Raw genomic sequence first — 8,328 nt, 5'->3', positions numbered from 1 at the left:
AAGGTTTTTCGAGCGAAATGCCCCAAAATAGAGGGAAATTTAGGAGAATTTAGGGAGCGGGGGGGGTCGCTGGCTGACTTGGTTTCGGGGACGCCTCTGGTTTTGGGTCGGGTTTTCATCTAAACGGTTAAATAGGGGCACGTTAAGGCTCCCCCAAAATGCCCTCCTGTCGCGACACGTCCTTCCTGTCGCGATATGACCCCTTCTGTTGCGATATGACCCCTCCTGTCGCGACATGGCCCGGCCAGCAGCAGGCGCCGCGGGGACTCGAACCCCGTCCGCCACCGGAGTGCCGCCACCGGCGCCTTTTGCTTTTTTTCTTTGGCCGTTTTTTAACTTTTTTTTGGTTATTTTTGTTGTTTTTTTTTTTTGGGGGGCCCGCAGGAGAAAAGCAAAACCTGAGACAACGACGTTCTCTCAGGAAAAGAAAACCTGGCCCGGGGGGGGAAACGTGGATTTTGGGGTAATTTAGGGCGATTTCAGGCCCCCCCGGGCATTGCAGCGGGGTCCCCCCCTCAGCCCCGACCCCGTTTTTGCTGCGTTTTTACCCAATTTGTAGATTTATGGATGAGAGGGGGGGGGCAGGCGTGAAGCCAGGGGGGCCCCGCAGCCCCGTTTTGGGGGGTTTTGACAGTGGGGAGGTAAAAACCCCACGGTTTTGGGTCGTTTTGGGTGATTTGGTGGGTTTGGTTTCAATTTGGAGGGTGGTTGAGCTCGAATGGAGTTTTTTGGGGTGAATCTGTGAGGTTTTGGGGGGGGGGGAATCAAGAAAAGTGTAAGTCACCTGCTAGCTTCGCCGCGGGTCCGGCCGCGTCGCGCCGCTCCCTGGAAGGCAATCGCGACACCGCCCCCCCCCCCGCCCAAAACCGCCCCGAAAAACGGGCGTTTCCGGCAAAACCAAAAACCGACAGTTTCCCTACACCACCGTCGGAGGGGGGGCAAGGGCCCCGAAGTACCCAAATACCGGAGAAACTGCCCCAAAAATCTACCTGGCGGTGTCGCTGGCGGTGCTCCATGGTGGTGCGCGCTTTGGGGCGCTTTTGGAAGGGTTTTTGGGTGGAAAATCGCCGATTTCGGTACCTACGGCCGCACGGGAAGAGGCGCGCGCCCCGCCCCCGCCCCGCGTGCTTTGGGGCGCTTTAGGGATTTTGGGGGATTTGGGGGTTTTTCCGGCGGCGCGGCGTCCCCGGCGCAAAATGGGCTCGGAAAGCGGGATTTTGGGGTCACGCTCGTGTCCGCAGCACAAAAACGGGCTCAGAAAGTGGGATTTTGGGTCCAGCGTGCTTCCCCGGCGCTAAACGGGCTCAGAAAGTGGGATTTTGGGTCAGGCTCACGCCCCCAGCGCAAAATAGGCTCGGAAAACGGGGTTCGGGATTGAGTGCGCTTCCGAGGGGCAAAACGGGCTCAGAAAGCGGGATTTTGGGGCAGCCACGCGTCCCCGGCGCAAAATGAGCTCAGAAAGCGGATTTTTGGGTCAGGCACGCGTCGCCAGCGACAAATGGGTTGAGAAAAGGGGTTTTTGGGGTCCGGCACGCGTCCCCTGGCGCTGAACAGGCGCAGAAAGCGGGTTTTTGGGTCTGGCATGCTCCCCAGCGCAAAACGAGCTCAGAAAACGGCTTTTTGGAGCCAGCGCGCTCGCCCGGTGCAAAACGGGCTCAGAAAGCGGGATTTTGGGGACAGGATCCGGCCCCGGCGCAGGAATGGGCTCAGAAAGCAGAGTTTTGGGTCGGGCCGGCGCTGCGTGACCGCACCGCGGGTACTTACTCCTCTCACTCGGGTATTTTCTGCCTTTTTTTTTGTTTGTTTGTTTTAGGCTTTTTTTTTTCTGCCTTTTTGCTTCCTGTTTTCTAATTTTTTTTTGTCATTTTTAGCAATTTGTCCTCTCTGGGCCGTTTTGAGGCCGTTTTGGGTCGCTGCGATCCTGCCTCGGTGGAGAGCGGGGAGGGGGGAGAAACAAACACAGCACCACGAGCCCCCCCGCCCCCCACCCCCCCTCCTGCCCTTTTTTGGGGAGAAACACTGGGAAACGGTTAAAAATCTCCTCCCCCCTCCCTAGGGCCGAAGGGCTCGAGCCCTGAGTTTACCAAAAAGCCACGTTTTCCACTCAAAATCCCACTGAAGGGATCCGGCCGAGCGCCGCTGCCGGAGGGGCCTGGCGCCGGCTGCTCATTTTGAGGCACTTTGGGCCTTTTTTTACGTTTTTGCTTTTTTTCCTTCCAAATCGGTGAATCCGGAGGGGAAAACCAAGCAAAATTGGGGCTAAATTGGTAAAATAACACCCTCCCTGGGCGAAAAACCACCACCGCCACCTGGATGCTCGCGGCGCTCCATGCCCCCGTTTTGGGTTGAAACCACCAGAAATACCTATTTTTCTCCCTTTCCTACACGTTTTTGGGAGGTTTTGCTGCCGGGCTCTGCCTTTCTCGGGTCGGGCGTCCTCGCGCTGCCTCGTTTTTGGGGCATTTTCCTGCGGATTTCACTGAGCTGTGCGGAGAAGCCGGGGCCAGCGCCCAGCAGACCCTTTTTTGGCCTTTTTTCCCCCAAAAAGGCGGCGGGGTCGGGGCGCCCGCTTCCTCATCTTTACTGGCCCAGAAGCTGCGGCTGGGGCGGCCGTGGCTGCACCTGCGAGACAGAGCCCCCCCCGTCAGCCCCCGTTTGGGGTGAAAGCGCCGCGTTTGGGGATTTTGGGGTATTTTGGGCCGAATCCGGCTTTTTTTTTTAACATCCCTCCGCGCCGATTGGTGGGGGGGGGGGGGTTGGTTTTGGGGGGGTTTCGGACAGAAGCGGGGTCCCGGCACGCCCCGGCTCCTCCCGGCACAACCGCCCGCCGCGCCCCGACCGCCGCCACCTCCAAAACGGCCGGAATTCGCCCCAAAATCCATGCGCCTCCCTCCTCCGCCGCCCCACACCCTCCCCCGCTCCCAAAAACGGGGGGATTTAGGTGAATTTGGGGAGTCCGGCCCGCGCCCAGGGTTACTTGCCACCGCCGCGGCCGCTTTGGTGTTTTTTTGCCTCCCACTCCTACTTTTACAACTCACGGTTTGGGGGAAAAAGCCTAAATTTAAGCATCCTGCTGCCTTTTACGGAGAAAAACCTGGAAATACAGAATATTACACCCCCCCCCCGCCTCCCCTCCCCCGCCGGCATTTTTGGGGCCGTTTGGTCTGGTTTTACGCTCGCTCCTAGCGGGGGGTTAAGCGAAGCTCCGGGGACAAGCCACAATCCTGATTTTCCAGCTCCATTTTTGGGGGTAAAAAGCTGCTTTTCTTCCAAGCTGGCACTGCCTCCTACCTCTGCATCTGTGAAAAGGCCGGAAAACACCCCAAAAAAGCTCCCCCCACCCCCCTCCCCAGCACAGCCAGACCCCTGCCCCCGACTGAGCCAACTCCGCTCCACCAACCAGAAATAAAAAACACAGAAAACGCCCCAAAATGGAAAAGCAGAGAAAAACAAACAAAAAAAATCTTACTTCCGAACCGAGTCTCAATTAACCAAATCTGTGCTTTTTATCCTCAAAATCTCCCTGCAGAAAAGCTCCTGGGAGCGCTGCCACTGCGGGGCTGAGCGCGGTTTGGGTGCGGATTTGCCTTTTTTTTGCTTAAATCCTGAGCCTGAGGATCTCTTTTGGGTCTCTTTCTCCTCATCCTGCTCATTTTCCTCAGCGGAATTATCTTTTTTTTTTGTTATTTTTCCTCCATTTTGTCGCCTTTTGTTGCTTACACCTGAGGGGGGAAACACACTCGAACACCCCCCCCTTCCCCGGCACAAAACAGCACATTTTTTATAACTCCTCCTTCCCCTTTTCCAGCGAGTTTCCGCCATCCCTCCCGCATGCCGCTTTTGGGTTAAAAAACAAGGATTTTGCACTTACTCTGCGGCGCGGCGACACCGGTACCTACAGTATTTTACAGCCGGAGCGTGATGATGCTGGATTTTGGGTTGATTTTGCCTTTTTTTTTTGGTTGTTGTCGTTCTTTTCCTTTTTTTTTGTTATTGTTCCTTTTTTTTTTTTTTTGTTCCAATTTTTTTTTTTTCACCGTTTCTTTACCATTTTGACCCAAATATCTACGCCGCGGCGGTGAGTTTTGGGGCGCTTTGTGGCCAAAACCGGCGCCTGCAACGACAAGAGCCCCGCGCCCTCCCTCGCCACCCCCCCGACCCCCCCCCGAAACCGAGGGGGGGCCCTCACCGCGCCCCGGCGTCTCCGCTGCTCCGTTTTGGGGCCGATTCCGCCAATTTGCGCCGATTTTCGGTCACTCTTCTCCAGCTTCACCACGCTCCGGCTCGCCTCCCGTTTTTTAACTCGCTCTCCTCTGCCTCCGCCGTCTTCTATTTCCTCTCTTTTCTTCTATTTCCTCTCTTTTCTTCTATTTTCTCTATTTTCTTCTATTTTCTCTATTTTCTTCTATTGCCTCTCTTTTCGCCTTTTTTCTCCTCTTCTAGGCTCCTATTTCCTCCTCTCTTCACCAATTTCCTCTGGTTTTCTTCCTCAATTTCTCTCCTCTCCATCCTCCAGCGCCTCTTCTCCTCTTCTAGCTCCTTTTTTTTTCCCGTTTTCCTCAATTTCACCAATTTCCACTGGCTGCTCCTGTGCTCTAGTTTCTCCTCTGATTTTTTTTTTCTCTTTTTTTCCTATTTTCTCCTCTGGCTCTTTGTTCCCTCAAACGTTTAAATGCAATTTTCTGCCTTTTTTTCCTTGTATTTTCTTGTTCTATTTTCCCCTTTTTCTATTTTCTTTTTTTCTATGTTCTATTTTCTTTCTCTAGTCTCTTCTATTTTCTTTTCTTCTCTATTTTCTATTTTTTTCAATTTTCTTTTTTTCCTATTTTCTTTGTTCTATTTTCTTTTTTTCTATTTTCGTTTTTTTTTTTTTCTATTTTCTGACCTCTTCTTTTTTCTATTTTCTATTTTTGTTTTCTGACCTCTTCAAGGTTTCTATTTTTCTATTTTCTGATCTCTTCGTTTTTTCTATTTTCTTTTTTTTCTATTTTCTGACCTCTTCTTTTTTTCTATTTTCTAATTTTCTTTTTTCTATTTTCTAATTTTCTTTTTTCTATTTTCTGCCCTCTTCTTTTTTCTATTTTTCTTTTTTCTATTCTTCTTTTTTCTATTTTTTCAATTTTCTAGTTTTCTTTTTTCTATTCTTCTTTCTTTTCTGTTCTATTTCTTTTTTTCTATTTTCTGCCCTCTTCTTTTTTTCTAATTTTCTTTTTTTCTATTTTCTGCCCTCTTCTTTTTTTCTAATTTTCTTTTTTCTGCCCTCTTCTTTTTTCTATTCTTTCCCCTCTTCGTTTTTTTTTCTTTTCTATTTTTCTGTTTTCTCCTCCTTTTTGCCTATTATTTGCTGTTCCTCTGCTCTATTTTCTGCTTCCTCCTCCACTGCCTTTTGGCTGCCGCCTTCTCGCCTCCCTGCGTCCTTCCCAGCAAGCAGCTTTTAACCAAAATGTCCTTTTTTCTCCTCTTTCTCCTCCTGCCCAGCCTCGGCACAGGCACCATCGCGTCGCTGCCGCTCTTCTACACCTGGCTCGGGGTTTGGGAAGCCTCCCGCACCCTCCTCAGCCTCTACAACCTCCTCTCCTCGCCATTTTTGGGCTCAAATCTCGGCTTTTCTGGGCTGCGTGAAGCAGGCGTGCCCTCGGCGGTTTGGGGAAAAAACGGCCGCGATTGGGTTAATTCGGGGTCGGCGTGAAGCCGGGCTGGAGCCACTCGTCAGCCTCCTTCTCAAATTCATTACAATTTGGCGTTTTCTCTCTTCGATTTTTTTAAATCTTCCTCACGTCTACATTTTTATCTTCACTCTTGATTAATTTTTTTTTTCCAAATTATTTCCTCCTTTCCATTAATCTTCTCCTTAAGCCATCTTCTATCTCTTTAGGACCGAAATTTCGGATTTTTTAGCTCAGATTTTTTTTTTTTTTTTCCTCCTCCTCTGCTTCCTCTTCGGCTCCACACCCTCCGGCTGGCGGCTTGTGAAAAGCCCCATTTTCCCCTGATCCTGCACCAAAAATCTCCGCTCACCCTCCCGGGCCCGCGGCCGCCTGCTCTCCTCCGGGCTCTTCTTTCCGAAATCTTCCCATTTTCCTCCTAAAAACCCTCTCGGGGGGGGCTTTTTTCTTTTAAAGGGAGGAGAAGGCAAAGAGCTTTAAGAGCTTCTTTCAAGCGAGAAAAGCTTCCAGAGCTTTTTTCATCTTAAAATAAAGCACTTTAGCCCGCTCTAGCTCCTCTAAAATACCGAATTAGGGTATTTTAGGGATTCGATTTTCTCCCTGGCTGTCTTCCTCGAGCAAAATCTGCCCCGGCGGGGGGAAATTTCTGAATTTCTGGCTCCCCAGCTGCTGCCTCCCTGCCTGCAGCCTGCACCCGCCTGCTCTGCCCGGGCGTCGCGGGGCTTTATAAAGCCAAAGCCACGTCAGTGCCGCACTGCGACGCATCCGCGGGGGGGGCAGAAAGAAATAATCCCCCCAAAATGCCAAAAAATGAAGAAAAAAAAAAAGCCGTTCCTCCCTGGCGCGCCACAAAGTCTCTTTTTTTGTGTTTTGTTGGGTTTTACTCAGTTTTTAACCCCCCCCCCCAAAAAAAAGTAAGGTGTTCAGTTGTGTCGTTTCTGCGTGAAAATGGTTGAATTTAACCTTGAGTTAATGATTAAATGGTTAAATTTAACCATTTAAATCCGACCTTTTGTTTCTCTTTTGCCATTTTAAAAACCACTCTGACCTTTTGGATGTCTGTTTTTTTTTTTTTTTTTTTTTTTCCAGCGTTGTCATTGCGGTGGTTTTTTTTTTGCATCATTTTCACCCGGTTTTGTTCCTGCTGTGTCACTGGGGGGGGGGCAGGGTGTCCTGGCAAAAAGGCTGGTTTTCCCCCAAACAGTCGGAAATCTTTGGGGGGAAAAATGGTTTAAATCACAAGTGAGGGTGTATCTGTGTTTGTGCCATGTTGCTTTTGCAGTGGGAAACGCTCCCAATCCTCCTTTTTTTGTCCTCATTTATCAGCAACCCCCCCCCCCCCATAACCCCCTTTTTAATTTTAATTCCCCCCCTTTCAACAAAGCTCAAAAAAACCTCTCTTATCCCCACCTCACTTCCCATCAAAATACAAAGCCTCTTCATGTATTTTTTCATTAAAATGCCCCCAAAATCTCCGCATTTCCTACAATTTCAAAGCCGTGCTGAGTCATTGCACAGCCCCAGCCATTTTTAAGCAAAAAAAAACATTAAAAAATCCCCAATTGCGGCATTTTGAGGCATTTCCGGGCAGCCCCAGCTCCCATTTCACACGTAATGACACCCCAAAATCACTGCTAGTGAGGACACCCCCCAAAAAAATGTGGGTAACCAGTAATTAGGGCTGCTCGGAGGCCAATTAATGCGGCTGACGAGGCGATGACGCGAGCAGTCACTGGGCAACGGACGAGTTTTTCTGCCGCGTTTCCAGGGCGTTTCCTGAGGAACAAGAAGGGATTCGGCTGTTATTATTTTGTCATTAACATCCATAAAGCTGTTTTTTTTCCTGTTTCGACTTCCCGTCGCTAACAAAACTGGGTTTCAGGGGGATTTAACACCGAACGTGTCTTTTTTTTGCAGCAGTGATTTGCACGTTTCTGCCTGTTTTTACATATCCCCCCCTTCCCATTTCATTCTTTGATATGAAACAAAGTATTTTGGCTTTAAAATTGCCTAAATAGAATTAGATTTTTCTAAAAATCTACTGCCACACTCCAAGAGTTGAAGTTTTTGGCATGGAAACGCCCCAAAATGTTGAGTTTCCCTCCAGCTCTTCGGCTCGGAGAGGCCATTTTAGGGCCTTTTCCAACAGAAAAGCCTCTGTCAGGAAGGAATAAATCGGTATTTTTTTCACCCAAACCTTCTTATCTTTTGTCAGGAAAAGAAGGACGTGGCCCACCTGAGTGGAAATGCCGATTTTCTTTCAGGGATTGCACCAAAAAGCTGCACAATGAGCCCAGCAGAGGCCCCCTCCCCCCGGCAGCCATTTTGTCTCCTTCAGGGTCGAGCAGCTCTGCCCGCATTTTTAAGCCAATTTAACCGGTTTTGGGGACCAGAAGGCACCAATTTCAGCACGCGAATACGCGCAGAACAAAGGAAATGCTTAAAAATAAATGAAATAAATAAAAATTGCAGCTTTTCAGCTTGCTTTTCCCCCCTTTTGAGCCCGCCGGGGGAAGACACGCTTACCCCCTCACAGAGCCAATTTTCCACCCTTTTTGGGGTGAAACCCCGCAATCCACCAGCCCCATTTTTATCTTTATCGAGCCGTTTTCCCAAGGCCTCCCTCCCTCTCGGAAAAAAATGCCAGTTTTACGGCTTTTCA

At 49.9% G+C, this 8,328-nt stretch overlaps 1 long non-coding RNA gene across 1 annotated transcript; it reads right to left on the bottom strand.

Annotated features, from left to right (window-relative positions):
* Window positions 1–306: 306 nt before the first annotated feature.
* LOC309890816 lies at window positions 307–7,002 on the bottom strand. The gene is made up of 2 exons (XR_014319456.1): window positions 3,470–7,002; window positions 307–3,299 (listed from the first exon to the last, which is right to left on the bottom strand). It is a non-coding gene; the product is annotated as an uncharacterized lncRNA (long non-coding RNA).
* Between the last annotated feature and the right edge of the window lie 1,326 nt (window positions 7,003–8,328).

The sequence above is a fragment of the Aythya marila genome, assembly GCF_965140915.1.
Source record: "Aythya marila genome assembly, contig: HAP1_HAP1_SCAFFOLD_1179, whole genome shotgun sequence".
Taxonomy (NCBI): Eukaryota; Metazoa; Chordata; class Aves; order Anseriformes; family Anatidae; genus Aythya; species Aythya marila.
The sequence above is the reverse complement of the archived record's forward strand: the minus strand, read 5'-3'. Positions and strand labels throughout refer to the sequence as shown.